This window comes from Pezoporus occidentalis, unplaced genomic scaffold (assembly GCF_034315485.1).
Source record: "Pezoporus occidentalis ecotype Australia unplaced genomic scaffold, CSIRO_AGI_Poc_V1 ctg32, whole genome shotgun sequence".
Taxonomy (NCBI): domain Eukaryota; kingdom Metazoa; phylum Chordata; class Aves; order Psittaciformes; family Psittacidae; genus Pezoporus; species Pezoporus occidentalis.
Genome location: NW_026915158.1, coordinates 1,364,760 through 1,380,366, shown reverse-complemented (window position 1 = coordinate 1,380,366; position 15,607 = coordinate 1,364,760). Strand labels below are relative to the sequence as shown.

The window sequence follows — 15,607 nt, the reverse complement described above, 5'->3', positions numbered from 1 at the left end:
CGCTCGCCTGCCCGCGCGAACTGCCACGCAAACTGCCTCGACCCTCGACCCGCTCTGTTTACCCGCTCTGTTTGCTGCGCTCCTGGTCGCTCACCCTCCCTGGGGCGGGTTTTTAATCATCATTCTGTGTGTATTTACAAAGACATCTCCAGAGGAAATTATTTTCTACAAAGTTCTGAAGTGAGACATCAAAATCTACTGAAACTAATATGCAGCAGACTTGGTTCACAATGGCATTTCTCCAGCATCACAAGTAAATGGTGAACGAGGCTTGGGATTCTATTTTTAATATCCTTTTCCTCCCGCTGGAAAATGCTGCCTATTCCATATAACTTGCGTATCAGACAAGTTGGTTTTATTCTATTTCAGCATCTAGAAGAGAAAGACAATAGTTTCCAAATGTTCAGATACTAAGATTATATTTTCTGCAGGGCTTCTACTGAGTGACCAGGTTATTAGCTCTAATGCTTAATTTTTTACTTTTTACTGAGTATTACTTCAGTCACGCAATTGAAACATCTCACTGGAGCCTGCTCTGTGGAGGGGATCACTGCATAATACAGTCTAACCACTTGTTCTCCTCAGCTGCAGTCCACACCCAGGCCCTTGAGCAGCAACAGGGATAAAGGAGGAAGCAGGGAGGGAGTGGTGGCTTTTCCACTGGGAATTCCAATCGGATTTCTTCAAATTCAGAGTCTGCTCAGCTGGGCAGATCCAGTTGCTTTCCAGCAGCTGGTTGTATCAGTGTACAGTAGCTGAAAGCACTCAAGGCAGCAAAAGCATTTCTGTACTCTAATATCCCAGCATTTCTGAATACGTAACATACTTAAATGAGGCAGGAAAGTACAGTTATCCCCTTTGTAACAGAAACAATTTTGGCACACCAGTGAACACCGTTTATCTGTGGTTAGTCAAGCTACTTCAGAGTAAGAAAAAGTTATAGCACATGCTATAAAACCTAAAAGGAATTTAGTACTTCCCCCAAAATAACAATTAATCCCTAGCAGAATCAAAGTGAAATTCACCATGCAGCTTGGTCACTCATGTAACACTGCTATGTTGCAATTTGCTCTGGATATATTACTTACCATTCTTCGCATCTCTACAGCCAACATGATTTGTCCCACACCTCCTAAAACAGAAGAAGGCTGAGTCTCTTCATACCTGTGTCCTATTCAGAGACGTCTCCTTCCCATATGTCTGCATTCAGCCAATGCAATAAACCCCAGCATCCACATCAGCTTGATCCACACTGCACATTTCCTCCACCTGCTATCATCTGCCTCTTCCTAACAATTGCATTGGTTTCTTCAGATGAAAACCTGTAACATCTCTAAGCAATATTATCTCAGAGCAGTGATGGACCATGAGCTGTCCATTGCTAATCAGGAACAAGATCCCAGGATTGCAATCAGTAGTTCCATGGAAAATAAAAATGCACTTGATGCTCTGCAGGGGACAAAAATCCCAACTCCAAACCAAGTGTCAGCTACTATTCGGTAAGAAAAAGGGATAAAAAAAGACAATCATCATACAAATTCACAGTATTCCTATCTTGGGTATTTTGAGAAGCCCTGGTCCTCCCTGCTATAAAGGTGGGAGAAGATGACCAAATGTCCCAATAAAAGTTACAGAGACAACTTCCACACAATGACTGACTGGGATATATTGCAGGAAGAGGTTTAGAAGTGTCATCAAAGCATGCAGGGGTAAAATCGTGAAGACCAAAGCTAGGCCACAACTGAAATCCATGAGGGATGTGAAAGACAATAAGAGCATGTGTAGTTACATCAGCAGCAAAAGGAGGACTAATGAAATTGTGGTGTTGCTGCTTAACGGGGCAGAGCACGTAGTGGCACAGGATGTGGAAAAGACCATGTCAGTGTCATTGCTACTGGCAAGGTGTCGTCTTGGGACTCCCAGATCCCTATGGGTAGTAGCAAAGCTTGCAGGAGAAAGGTGCTGCTCACAGAATAGGAGGATGATGTTAAGGGCTACTTAAATAAACAAGACATATGTAATCTCATGGGATTAGAAACAACCGAGCACACTGAGAGATGTCCAGTGTCACTGTGAGCCCACCTTCTGTCATCCCTGAACAATCGTGGTGCTCGTGGAAGGTCCCCAAGTGCTGGAGGCAAGGAGGATCTGGGGTATGGGGATCAAAGAAGACATGGCTCATCAGCTTAACCTGAAGTGATTTCCAGAATCAGTAAGAGCAAGATGACTGGGAACAGCCAGCATGGATTTACCAAAAGCAAATTATGCCTGACCAGCCTGAGCACCTCTGTGATGAGAAGACTAGCTCTGAAGGCAAGAGGAGAGCAGATGTTGCTTACTTGGACTTTAGCGATGACATGCTTCCCCATAGCATTCTTATAGGCTAGGAGGAAATAACGACTGAACAGGTGTGCTCTGCAACAGATCAAGGGAAAGGCAGCAAATGAGTGCATCTTTCAGATCGAGTTTTCTCAATATTACTATTTCTGCGGTAATAAGAAAGCTCATGGTACAGTAAACTTTGTCCTGAATCTGAAATTTTAATACACCAAAGCTGGCAAGTTTTGCTACTGTGTGGGAGAGTGTCCAGATGCAGAAGTCTGTGTTCATTCCAGTGATTATTTTTAGATGAATAACAATATCCACCTTAGCATAGCAATATACCCTGCTTTCAGACCATGCTGTGAAGTACTCTTGCACCTCAGTCTTACTATTCCAATTATACCTCTACCCACCATATTCCTTGTGAGTACCAGGACTCTCTGCCTGATCTGTAACAGTGTAGTTTAAATCTACCAGACTTACCACCTATGACCTGTAGCATACAGCTTAGGTCTTCCAAAACCATGCTAAAAACTATAAGGTATCCATGCCTTCTTAAAGATCTTAAACACATTTCCTGGCCCAGAACAAATACTTTGCTTCAGTATTGTACTTTTTGAGAATTTATGGTTTTAACAGTTTATTCTAACATTTAAGAACTTCTCATGCTTCTACAGCTATTTATTTATTTTTAATAAAAAAGTATGCTCTCTGCAAGTGTAGAATCATTTCTATTAATTCCCTTTATTAAGGGTTAATATAAAAAAGATTTAGATCTGTTTTCCTTTTACTTTCTATTTATTCCTTCCTCTCCTTCTATGCTTGCAGCTGCACAAATTCAATGCCTTAAAAAAGTCATCATCCCTAAAAGTCACATTTTGCATGTGTTGCTCAATTTTGAAATTACCTGATCAACCTGCTTTCAACACTGACCTGCCAAAGAGCAAATTTTACCTGTGCTTTTAAAACCCCTCTGAAAGCAAACTTGCAATGCATAGCCTTAGTGTAGGTAGGGGAAGGAAACAAATGACAGATGAGTTAATGGAAAAACTGTTCTCAAGGGCAGGTGAACCAGCCAGGCTTCGGGCACGGCTGCTCAGGGTCAGGGTTTCTTGCTCATCCTCAGTCCGCATGCCCAGTCCTCACTGCTCCCCAACCTTCCCAGCCCCACCAGCCAGCTCTACACTCTGTGCCCCCAACGGTTTTGGGTTTGAGTAACATGGGCCTCTTGCTCTGCCTGTCCTCATCCTCTCCTCCACCGCCTGCACAGGGAACTGACACAGCCGGGATGGCCATGCTGAGTGCTGCCTGTCCCCATGTGCCTTGGCCAGCAGCAGCAAGAGCAGAATATGGCCCCAGAGCAGTCTCCCCTCCAGAGGTCATTGTCCATTCCCCTTCTTGCGCTCCCTCCTGCCAGCCAGCCCTGGCACCCGGCCTGGATTAAACTTGATACACCCTGGGCAGGCTGCCATGGGGCCGTGGACAGGCCTGACACCACGGCAGGCCTTGATGGTGGCTGTGCTCTCCTTGCTGAGGGCTCAGAGGTGGCAGTGGTTTCTCTCCTTGCCCGCAACAGCTGTGTCCCCTTGCTGTGCCACTGCTCACCTCTATGTCTGCGTACTGTCCTGCCTGCAGCCCTGCTGCGAGCAGGGCATGTGTGTGTGAAAGCATGCATGCATGCGTGTGCACAGGGGTGTGCCTGTGCACCTCTGGTGTATCAGTGGGCATACATATATAGATAAGCATATAAGCATGCATGCAGATATACATGTCCCTGCACACGTCCCTGTGTGTGCGTCTGCGTATACGTCCCTTGGTGTGTATGTGGCTATAGACTCACAGAACCATAGAATGGTTTGGGCTGGAAGGGACCTTAAAGATCATCTAGTTCCAAGCCCCTGCCATAGGCAGGGACACCTCACACTAGACCAGGTGGCTCAAAGCCCCATCCAGCCTGGCCTTGGGATGGCGCATTCACAGCTTCCTTGGGCAACCCATTCCAGTGCCTCACCACCCTCACAGTAAAGAACTTCTTCCTAACCTGCACTTTCCATTTTAGTTTAAACTCATTATCCCTTGTCCTATCACAGGTATCATATCTATCCTACCCTATATGTACATGCATGTGCCTGTCAATCCCCACACACAGGGATATATGTATATATATGTATATAGGTGTATATATGCATAGATACGTAGGTGTGCGTGCGCGTGCACACTGCGGGACACGCGCGTATCACCGCCGGCCCCACTCTTAGCTACCGCACTCCTCCCGCCCCCGCTCGGCAATCCGCCCCGCGCATGCGCCACCCGCAGCTCCGCCCCGCCCTTCGCGTCACCACCCCCGAGCTCTGCGCTGACCGCCGCTCCATACGGAGGGAGCCCCGCCCCCTGAGCCCTTCGCTCCGTTGCCCTCTTCCAACATGGCGGCTGCTGCCTCACGCGCGCAGGCACACAGGCACCGCCCCGGCTCCCTTCCGCCGGGAGCCGCGTGTGAAAAAGACAGGAAGAAACCGGCCCGGGAGCTCTATGGTTTGGCGGGGTGGGTAGCGTGGAGCAGCCGATTTGTCCTCCCGCCCCTGCCCGCGTTGCACGCCGGGACGCAGCGGGTCCTCCTTCCCGCCCCCCCTCCCCCCCAACCCCCGCCCGTCCTCCGAGCTTGCGCTGCGCCGATATCCGCGTTGCTCCCAAGATGGTGGTGCGGGGCTCGCGCTGAGAGTGAGCGAGTCCAAGACAGGAGGCGCAGCTGCGGGCCTGGCCCGCCCTCCCGCTCTCGGCAGGCCGCTCCCTCGTCCCTTCCCGCCAGGCCGCGTCCCCGTCTTCTCCGCACCGGGGCCCCGACGGCTCCGGCGGCAGCAGCAGCGGCGGCGGCAGCGGCGGCTCCTCGCCTGCGGCCCGACCCCGAGCGCAGCGCGGCCCCCGCATGATCCCGGGCGGCGGTGCCGGCGGGAGTGACCGGGAGCAGCAGGCCGCGGCGCCCAGGTCGGTAGGCGCTGCGCAGCGCCCAGCCCGGGGAAGGGCCGGGACGGGGGATGGCGCCCGGCTCACGCCGGCCCGGAGGGGGAGGGAGCCGGGAAGCGGCCCTGCCCGTTTCCCTCCGCTTGGGAGATCCACTACCGGGGGTGGGGACGGCAGGCGGGAGGCGTCGGCGGCAGGGGTGCATGGCCCCCGTGGTCATCCACCTCCTCCCCGTGAGGCACATGGGTGCGGGGCCTCCCCGTCCCTCCCCAGAAGCGGGAAGGCCGGGCGGGCAGGTGGCTGGGCTGCAGCCCGCCCCCAGGGAGACCTGGGCTTGCTGGGCGACCTTGGGTGAACCTAGCCTGGCCCTGCCTAAGTTTTGCGGTTCTGCGGGGCTGCCGTGGGCACGGGGCGCCTGGGTGCTCTCGGCATGGCCAGCTGGGGCAGCCGGGGAGGTGCGTGTGTGTGAAGTACTGCGAGGGTGCGTAACTAGTGTGCAAGGCCTGCTTAATGAAGTAGCTGTGTTCACTTGCTCTTGTTACCTTTGATCCAGTCTGAAGAGTCGGATCTTCTAACCTGAACAAACTGCTTTGCTAGTAAACGGCATCTGTCACCTCCCGCTGCAGGACTTTCGGGGTTCCGTTTTTAAGTGTAGCGGCAATCGTTCTTTTAAAGGAGCTCTGTGGGGCATTACAGTTCACAGCTGATTTGTGTATCTGATGTCTAAGATGAAGTGATGTGGTCATTCAGAAGTTAGTACTGCTGAGGGAACAAAGCATGGTCTACAACTCTCCTTTAAGTGGCAAGGACCTGTAATCCATAGACTTTTGGTTATGCTTTTTTTTTTTTCCTTCCCTTCTAGTTAATGGGAATACTTTGTTTTCTTCTGTGTAAGCTGTGTTACAGCTCTGGAAGAAAACCTATGTCTTACACATCACTTCAGGAATGGCCTCTCTGTGTCTGTATGGAAACTTCCCTGCCTCAGTAGGTGGCTGTGCAAACCTGAGGCTCTGTGAGAATCAGCTTGTCAGATTAGTTTTACCATGCCTCTTGCAGGTCTACCAGAAAGTTCCTCGGTGGGAAATTTTTATCTGATTTGAGCTTTGATTCCTAACAAAGTAAAATGTATTGTTATTTTATGTTTTTGTTTATGTTGCTGACTGGTTTGAAAGGAAGAGGTCTAAAACATAAGATTAAGTTACTAATTCATGCAAATAGCATCCAGTTAGAGATTCCACGCGAAGAGGGAAGCTAAACTCTAGGTTGTGTTGTTAGACATCTATGACTGGGTGAGTTGATAACAGAGGTAGTGAGAGGTACCCCTTGATAAGAATGAAAACTGCTGGAAAACAGGCTTTACAGTTTTAACAAACTGTTTAGTTTGGGTGGTAGCACGGAATACTCTGTGCCCTTTCATCTTGGAAACAGTTGAAGGTTTGAAAATACTGTGAAACTTGGAGTGTGTTGAATTGAAAATAGGAAATGTGCGTTACCAAATGGCTATGGATATTCCACAGTTTTCCTTACATTCGTCTTTTAAAAAGTTTGCAGTGCCTATGACTTGTCTTTGTAACAGTAACGTTCTGTCAATTTGATATAGACAAACCTTGAAAGAAAATCTAGATCACTGCTTAGGTTTACAGGTCTGAAAAATATCTTTAATTGAAATTATTTCTGTGCAGTATTATGGGATGCTGCATCTCTCTTTTATGAACACCTTCCGTTCCACTCTAAATGTTTGCTGTTTAATGTAGTGTCTTTCATACTAGAATCAACAAGTTTTTTTTCTGTTTACCAGCATTGTTTGCTGGTTTTCCTCCCTGACTATCCCTAGTATCTCCCAAGAATTTATAAATAAAAGCATCAAGCTAGATGGCAAAATAGCTTGATTTGTTTGGGATTTTCTAGGGACATGATTCTGTGACTGTGTAAAGAAAGTGACTGAAGGGAAGGCAGGCTTGGAACAGCAGATGAGTTTACCTTGTTCACAGCAGTGTGTTTTAAAACCTAGAGCTTTCAGTTCAGGTGCTCTTCAGAACCCTTAACATTGTGTGGGTTGATCCTTTTTTTTTAGTAGCAAACAAAGCTTTTAGTCTTTTCTTAATTACTGCCACTGCTTAAAGACATATGCAGATGATTATTCTTTTGTGGATGGGATTTAAAACTGTGTGTGTATGTTAAATACACCAAGGGATGTTCTCAGCTTCTTAGAGCACCTTAGTGATATTGTCCCTGTTCTAATTGACTTGAGGAAATAAAACGGATACTTTTTCTTTTCACTTCATGTTTGGTAGGAGCAAGCCTTTTTCAGAATTATGAAATATGTACCCCAGTAGGAAATCATGCTTATTTCACTATGAATATTTGCTTTTTAACCTTGTAACATTTTGTATAAACAGTAGTGTAGGACATGATATGGCATTTAATGTGGAATGAATATAATGTTTACATTCTTATAACTGCATCAAATATGCATCACCTTAGTTTTTGCTATGGAATGAATTTTTTTTTTTTCCCTCTGCTTCTTTTGGTTTCAGTTTATTTAGTGAATATTCAGAGAGAATTAATCTTTTTTTTAAATTCAGGAAATGTTTTTCCCTCTCACCACAGCAGTGTATTCATAAACGGGAAGATAAAAGCCACTAACTCTTAAAATAGAACATGCAATTGAGGGACAAGGGGAAAGAATTCCTAAAATATGTAGGCATATATCCCATTTTCAGTGTCAGTATTTGATACTGTGGGCCAGGTCTTTGCTTCACTTTAGTTAATGAATTGATATTGATTTTTAAACAAAGGAGATGTTTTACACTTTTTTCTGAAGTATCCAGTAGCTGTGAGTTTTACAGAGAAGTGTTGAAAGATTTTCTGTCATTAATCAAATGCTGATCTGTACATGGAAGACGGTAATACATTTGCTGTCAGGTTCTGTAATAAATAATATAGAATACGATGTTTACTAAAAAAAAATAAAAATATCATTTTCTCCCCCACTCCCAGGAGAGTGTTGTAAGCTTTGCTAAATATTTGGTTCCCAGAAACAACAGCAGTGAGCAAACCACATGTTAGAAGTGTTTTTTTGTCATCTTAATATTTTGACCTTAACTTTTACTGCATTAACTTCTTGTACTTACAGGCAGTGCCTGACAGCCTTATAAAGCCCATGAATAAAAGTTTGGAAAAAAAACAGGCTCATATGAACAATAATGTGTGTAATGTATCTGGTTGGTCTGCAGAAAGTCAGCAAATGCAGTGTAAAGGTAACATTTTGTAAGCAACACTTCAGTAGCTATACTGGCTGGTGAGATGTTTCTTCAGGGAAATAACCTTGTAGGATAAATATTTAAAAAAAAAAGATAAAATCAAATAATGTTGAGATCCAGGATTCGTGGTTAGCAATACAATACGTGACCAAATAGCACTTTTAATTGCTATTTTTGAATAGTTCCACCTTCTTGTGGCTGGGAGTTGACAGGACTTATTAACAACTTACTTGTTGCAAAATTACATTATAAATTAAATATTACCATGGTGTTCTGTCTCACAAATACTTGTGAATTAATCTCTGAAAGGAAGCATTAACTAATTCTTACTTTTAATAGGTTGAGCCTGCTTCCCTGTGTTATGAAAACTGCTGAATGGAGGAAGAGGGTGGAAGTCAGTCTTTAGCGATACTCTTTCCTTTACCATCCTGCATGGTTCTTTACCTGTGTTTTACAGAGTGTTGAAGAATTAGGAGAAGCTGCAGTTATTCAGCTGGGTGAACTAAATGGGTGGCTTGCCTCTGGACCCTGACTCTCACTTCACTGTCTTAGGTAAGAGGGGTGACCTGCTTCTTTTGAAGCAACTTGCATTTCCTTAGAACAGGTGTATGTGTTTTAAGAGAAACTTCTAGTTTGTGAAGCAGTGGTTTGGTTTTTTGTTTGTGTTGTTGTTGGGGTTATTTTGTGGGTTTTTTGTCACCTGGTGGCTTGAAAAGAATTATTAACAGCATGTGGCTGTTCTAGAATTGTCTTTGAAAAGCACTCCTATTTGTATCCTTCCACATACCTTTGAAAACATGCTCTATGTTGACATACTTTACCTTTGAGAATCATGCTTATCTTGTGTGGTATTTTGACAGTGGAACTGTCCCATAGGTGAATTACAGCAGTGATAGTTTAGCACAAACTTGAACTGATACACCAGCTGAGTGCTTGATACTGAGGGTATAACTTTTTTCATGGAATCATAGAATAGTTTGGGTTGAAAGGAACTTTTAAAGGTCATCCAGTCCAACCCCCCTGCAATGAAGCAGGGACGTATACAACCAGATCTGCATGTTCAGAGTCCCGTCCAGCCTAACCTTGAATTTTTCCAATTATGCGGTATATACCATCTCTCTGGGCAACCTCTTCCACTGTTTCACCACCTTCATTGGTAGAATTGCTTTCTTGTAATTAGTTTAAGTCTACCCTCCTTTATTTTTGAAGCATTACCCCTTGTCCTATCACAACAGGCCTGTGTTTGTCCTGTCTTTCTTATAAGCCTCCTTAAGTACTGGAAGGCTGCAGTAAGGTTTCTAAAGTCTACCTGGAGCCTTCTCCAGGCTGGACCACCTCAGTTTGCTCAGCCTTTCCTCATAGGAGAGGTGCTCCTGCCTTTTGATCATTTCTGTGACCCTCCTCTGGACCTGCTGCAACAGATCCATGTCTTTCCTGTCTGAGGATCCAGGAACTGGAGGCACTACTCTAGCTAGGGACTCACTAGTGCAAAGCAGAGGGGCAGGAACACCTCCCTCAACCGTCTGGTCACACTTCTTTTAGCGCAGCCCAGGATACAGTTAACATTCTGGGCTGCGAGTGCACATTGTCAGCTCATGTTCATTATTTTATCCACCAGTACCCCCTAAGTCCTTCTCAGAGGCACTCTGTATTGATATCACCCAGCCTATATTGATACCAGGTATTGCTCTGACCCAGGTGCAGGTTATTGACACTTGACTGTGTTGAACCTCATGAGGTTTGCATGGGCCCACTTCTCAAGCATGTCCAAGTCTCTGTGGATGGCATCCCGTCTCTCAGGTGTGTCAGCTGCAGACTTGCAGGGGGTGCACTCAAACTGTACATATTAAATAGTACTGGACCCAATACAGACCCCTAAGGAACACCAGTCATCACTGATCTCCATCTGGATGTTGAGGTGTTGACCACTACCATCTGGTTGCAGCCATCCAACCAATGACAGTTGAAACACATGCTGATTGTCTTGAATCACCTCCCTGTCTTCCATGTGTCTTAGTGTTCAATCCTGGTGTGACATAATGTCAAACCTGTGACCTAAGTACCTACATAAGACAAAGTATCAAAACCTATAAGGTGGTTTGAAACCCAGTTTAGGTTTGGTCTTGGTGGGCCTTGCCTCAACCAGTGGGATCACAAGCATAAAATTATGGAACCTGTATTTGGGTTTGGCTAATTGCACAGCTGCAATTAGTCCACATGATTTTCTTTTTATTCTGTCCTGTGAGGACTGCGGCAGTACTCCTGCCCTGACCAAACTAGAGTTCTAGGGACAAAGCTAGTTACTCATCTGTCCTTCATAGAGGAGATCACACTTCTACTCCCTTTGATGGACTCTTTTTTGGACTTGTTGATACTCCCTTGATAATTGTTACATTAAAGAAATTGGTGAAATGAAATGAGAATGACAGACGAAAACCCCTTTTCCATACCTTTAGGAGCTGTGTGCAGGGGAGGCACAAGACCTGTGTAACATGCCAAGCTTGCACGGTGCTGAGAGATGCCAGACTTGTCCAGGCAGCTGGGCTCTGGCACTGCTTGTGTACTCTTGCTCTGGTATGCTCTGTGGGACCCAGGTTGGAGCAGCTGCAGTTCAGCAGGCTTGGGGTGTCAGGGGGTGGTGGAGTGGCTCTTAAAGGAGCTGAACTTCTAAAGTGGTCTGCAGGTCAAAGTACTTCAGAAAATGCTACCATAGTTGTAGACAAGTTTTTCTTCTGCAGATGGTTAGTCATGTGCAGGAGCTAATTAATGCTTAAAATATTTTGATTTTACAGTGTGGTAATTTTCATTTTCTTAAAAGCTATCAAACTTCTACAAAGCTAGACGATATTGAAGAGGTCTATCACTACTTCAGAATTTCTGTTTTCAGTATCATGTCTCCAGCTTTCTTATTTGTATAGCCATACTCAGATAATGATTACTTTTTATTTCATAGTGAAATCCCTTGAGCAAAATTGTGGTAATAAATGCTGTGGTTTAATATGTGTATATACCCTATTTTGTTTTTAGAAGTTCATGGTATATGAGCATACACAGGCTGCAGTGGCAGCACTTAGATGTGTTTCAGCTGTTGTAGCAAAACTTACCTATTTGGGACCATGACAATACATACTTAGAGTCTACACAGTCTGCAAGTCCCATCAGAGTTCAAGGGCATGGGAGCTCCTAAGGGAATGTGTCACTTTTGTGAAATACTGGTATTTTTTTGGTTGTAAAGGTTGAGCCCTTCGCATTGTAAGGTGGTGATAAATACTCCATTTGTGTGGCTCCCCTGACCTAAATATCTTACTGAAAGAAGGGTGTTTGTGAATACTTGGTGGTTTTTTGTTTGGCTAATGTTATGTTATGTATGTCAGTCATGGAAGAAAATTATTATTTAAACTCTCAGATTCTCTAATACAATTTCAAATACATAATGCTACATAAAATACCTACTTTTTTTAAGGGTAGCGCTCAGAATTTTTTATTTTGCTCCTGTCTTGTGACAGTTACTGGAAAAAAAAAAAGTGGAAAACATTGTTTAATGACCAGATAGAGGTGATTTCATGATATCTTGCATCAAGCCGGACATGAAAGTTGCAAAGTATTTTTTTGTAATTTAGAATTAATTTCTTAAATATTTTGCAGTTCTGTACATTATAGTTTGGTTAATTAACTAGCTTAGCATCTTTGTTAATATTCAGTGTGCCTTAAAGTCTCCTCTTATTGAAGATATATGAGAGTTGTAAACAAGCAGCTCTTTTGGCTCTGGTCATGTGACACATCAAGATTTCTTCTTGTTGAGTGGAAGGAAGCAAGTGTGTTAGCCATGCTTTAGTCACATTTTCCGTTTGCATTTTTTTTAGGCGGTTGTGGTAGCCTAATGCTAATTAATGAGTACTAAAGGTGAATGTTGAAGCACATATGACTTCATTAAATTATTTTCATTCTTTTTAGACAAGCATTACAAATTCTGTATTTCATTTCGATGTTGGTTGTGTAGCCTTTAAGTGTAGTTTTTTAGTAGACTGCCGAATTCCTGCTTTGCTCTGGTGGTAGCTGGTGGAAGGAGTTTGAAGAAAGAGGACTAGAAGTCCAGGAGCTTCGGTTTTGTGTTGCTGGAATTGCTCATCTGCTGCTAGCTACATGTTACTAAGCAAGTCCTGTGTCTCCCATTTCCTCTCTGCTGTGGTCTTGTTTCTTCTGTAAATTGTACTGTCTTAAACTACACAGCTTCAATTATGTTGGGAACCTTTGTTGTCTTTTCTCCTATTGCTGGATAATAATCATATGATCCTTGATAGATGTGTAATTTTGATACCTTTTCGTGCTATACTTTGTGCTCTGCTCATACACTGTGGATACTGATGGTGCTTTTGTACCTTAAAGGAGACTGAGTGAATTTTATATAGATGATATTGCTTTATCTGTGTACATGAAAAATTATATGCATTGGTGTTTGAGCTGGAAGTCTTGTGAAACAAGGTATGAAAATATTGGTCACATTTGTCAGAATATTTCTGAGTTTGCTTAATGGCAGCACTGTGAATGAAGAATTATTCTTTAACAGAATATAAAATAGATATTCTAGATTTCTGTTGGTATGGAGAAGTGCCACCTCCAAACAGGAAAGTCATCAGTTATTGTTTCATATTGTTCAAATAATTATTTTCTTTTTCTTCTGAATGGTACCAAAGTTTTATTGGTGTAGTTGCATAACATTAACTCATAAATCCACATAATTATCCTAATTGTTTGCTGAAATAGCAGTCTTGTTTCATGAAACAAGTAGGGTGTCCTGTTTAACTTTTTTCTTTACATACAAAAAATTGTGGACAAATTGTTGGTGGAGAGAGTGCTTTACTGGCACGACTGTTTCAGACCAGGATCACCCCATTTCACATCCCTGATAAAGAACTGGGCCTTTGGTGTACTGGTTGGGTTCTCTGTGGTTTGACATCTTTTAAGGCAAACCAAAATGTACTCTTAAGGTCACCAGATCAGTGTTTCCTTTGTGGGAACTCTCATCTGTATTGGAGATCAGCCTAAATCAGCAGCATCGGATTTGTTTGTTCTAAATAGCGTTTTAGAACCTAGAAATTAAGTATTAAATCTTTATGGTACTGAAAATGTGATACTCTGTGGCAAATAAGTAAGTTGGGTGTTTTGGTTTTGTTTGTTTGTGTTTTTTTCTTTTCTTTTGAAAGTTGCTACTAGATTTCTTTATATGCTTATTTCTCTCACTTTTTTCTCCCAGAAACTGGTTGTGCCTTTAGGTATTTGTTGAAGATGTTTGTAGTATGTTTTAATCATGTGTCTGTTGTTAGTTATGGCTTGCCTGAAAACGAATGAATTGTAGATAAGTTTATCAAACTCCACCAGTTTTGTGCAGCCCGGACAAAGATGTAGTTCTATCTGTGACTTCTTTGAGCATTGGGTGTTTTTTTTTTCCTAATGATAATTACCATTAGTTAATTAAAAAAAAAAAAACAACAAAAAACCACCACAATAAAAACAACAAAACCAAACAAAAAAGAACCAAACAAGCAAAACCCCAAAAAGCACAAAGAAACACACAGACAAAAAAACCAACCAACCAACCAAACAAAACCCAACCAAACAAGAAAAAACCACAAGCAAACCCTTCCCCACCCCAAAAAAAAAGCAAACAAAAAAAAAGGGGGGGGGGAGGCAAGAAAAAAACACCAAAAAAAACGGGGGGCAAGAGGGGGGAGAGAAGACCGTGCCAGAATCTTCAAGAAGAAGGAAATGGATATTTATCATGAGCTAGATGAATGGAATTGTAAAACTCTATTGCATTACTGTGGAGGAATGATTTGTGAGCATTGTATGTACAGGCTTTCTGCTTTTGTATTTTCCCTAACATAGTAGATATTTTCTATTGTGCTTTTTATGGGAAATATGATTTAGCTTGGGAAGTCATGATTTAGTTTTAGGTAGTCCTGTGAAAACAGGGGGTTGGACTCTCTATGGGTCGCTTGCAACTGGACATACTCTGTGATTCTGTGTTTCCTTTAGTTGCAGCTTGTGACTGATTGAATGTACCATTTTGAAGTTGTATTGAACTTGTACAAGCACAGTGTGAAAACTTGGAATGTAATGGGGTTTTTTGTATTGTAGGTACGAGAACTCTAGAAGCCCATTTTAAAATTTGAAAGAACAAGTTTCTGCAGCTCTGGAAAGATATGGTATGTTTATGTTTTCACTTATAGTGCATGTATGCTAGTAATTATAGTATGAAATAATTATCTTTTGTTCCCTGGTTAAAAAAATGAAAAGTTGAAAATAAAGTCAGGAAGAAAAATGCATTCATTTTTCCTGTATTTTTTTAGCTGTGATTTTTACTAGTTAGGCATAGTGCTCCAGAAAACCGACTAAATTGAGATTTATTTTTTTTTTTTTTTTTTTTTTTTCCTTGGAGAATACTAAAGATTTGGTTTTGGTTTGTTTGGGTTTTTTTCCTTCCTGCTGAGCACATTTATAGTGAGACTTTTACAGGTTTTAGGAATGGCTTGAAAAATAAGCTCATAACTACAAGAAAACTTAAGTAAACATCAGTGTAAATTAAATATGTAAATTGGAATGCTAGGAAACAGCATTGCCCAGAGAAATTGTGGCTTCCCTATCCCTGGCAGTGTTCAAGGCCAGGTTGGATGGGGCTTTGAGAAACCTGGTCTAGTGGAAGGAGGGTTGGAACTCAATGAACTTGAAGGTCCCTTCCAACTCAAACTACTCTATGATTCTATGAAATACAGAAATGTAGCCTTCATTAGTAGTGCTAACATCAGCTCATAGCATATGGCATTTTTTTGTCTAGGCTCTTGAATGTCCAGGCAGCTTAAAAAATATATACATGTATTACAGCAAGGTTGGAATCTTAACTTGCAGTTATTTTAATTTTCGTTTTCTGACTTTATTCTGGTGTAGTCCTGTGGAGATACCTGGTAGTGAAGAATGACTGCGCCACCCTAGGGTTTCAAGTTCTGTAGTTCTGCAGTTTGGTACTTAAAGAATTTTGGAAGTTTCTTGCGTTGTGGCATTCAGAA

The 15,607-nt window shown here is 43.0% G+C and overlaps 1 protein-coding gene across 10 annotated transcripts in view; it reads left to right on the top strand.

The window, feature by feature from the left end:
* The first annotated feature begins 4,774 nt into the window (after positions 1-4,774).
* UBE3A (ubiquitin protein ligase E3A) overlaps positions 4,775-15,607 on the top strand; it is a 53,663-nt gene continuing 42,830 nt past the window's right edge. For 4 of the 10 annotated variants that reach the window (XM_062628591.1, XM_062628589.1, XM_062628585.1 and 1 more), the window contains exons 1-3: positions 4,783-5,304; positions 9,001-9,095; positions 14,682-14,749. The gene's annotated coding sequence lies outside the window, so the exon portion shown is untranslated. Of the gene's footprint in view, positions 5,305-8,882; positions 9,096-14,681; positions 14,750-15,607 lie in introns of all 10 variants that reach the window. The other 6 variants (XM_062628592.1, XM_062628590.1, XM_062628587.1 and 3 more) reach the window with 3 other exon arrangements.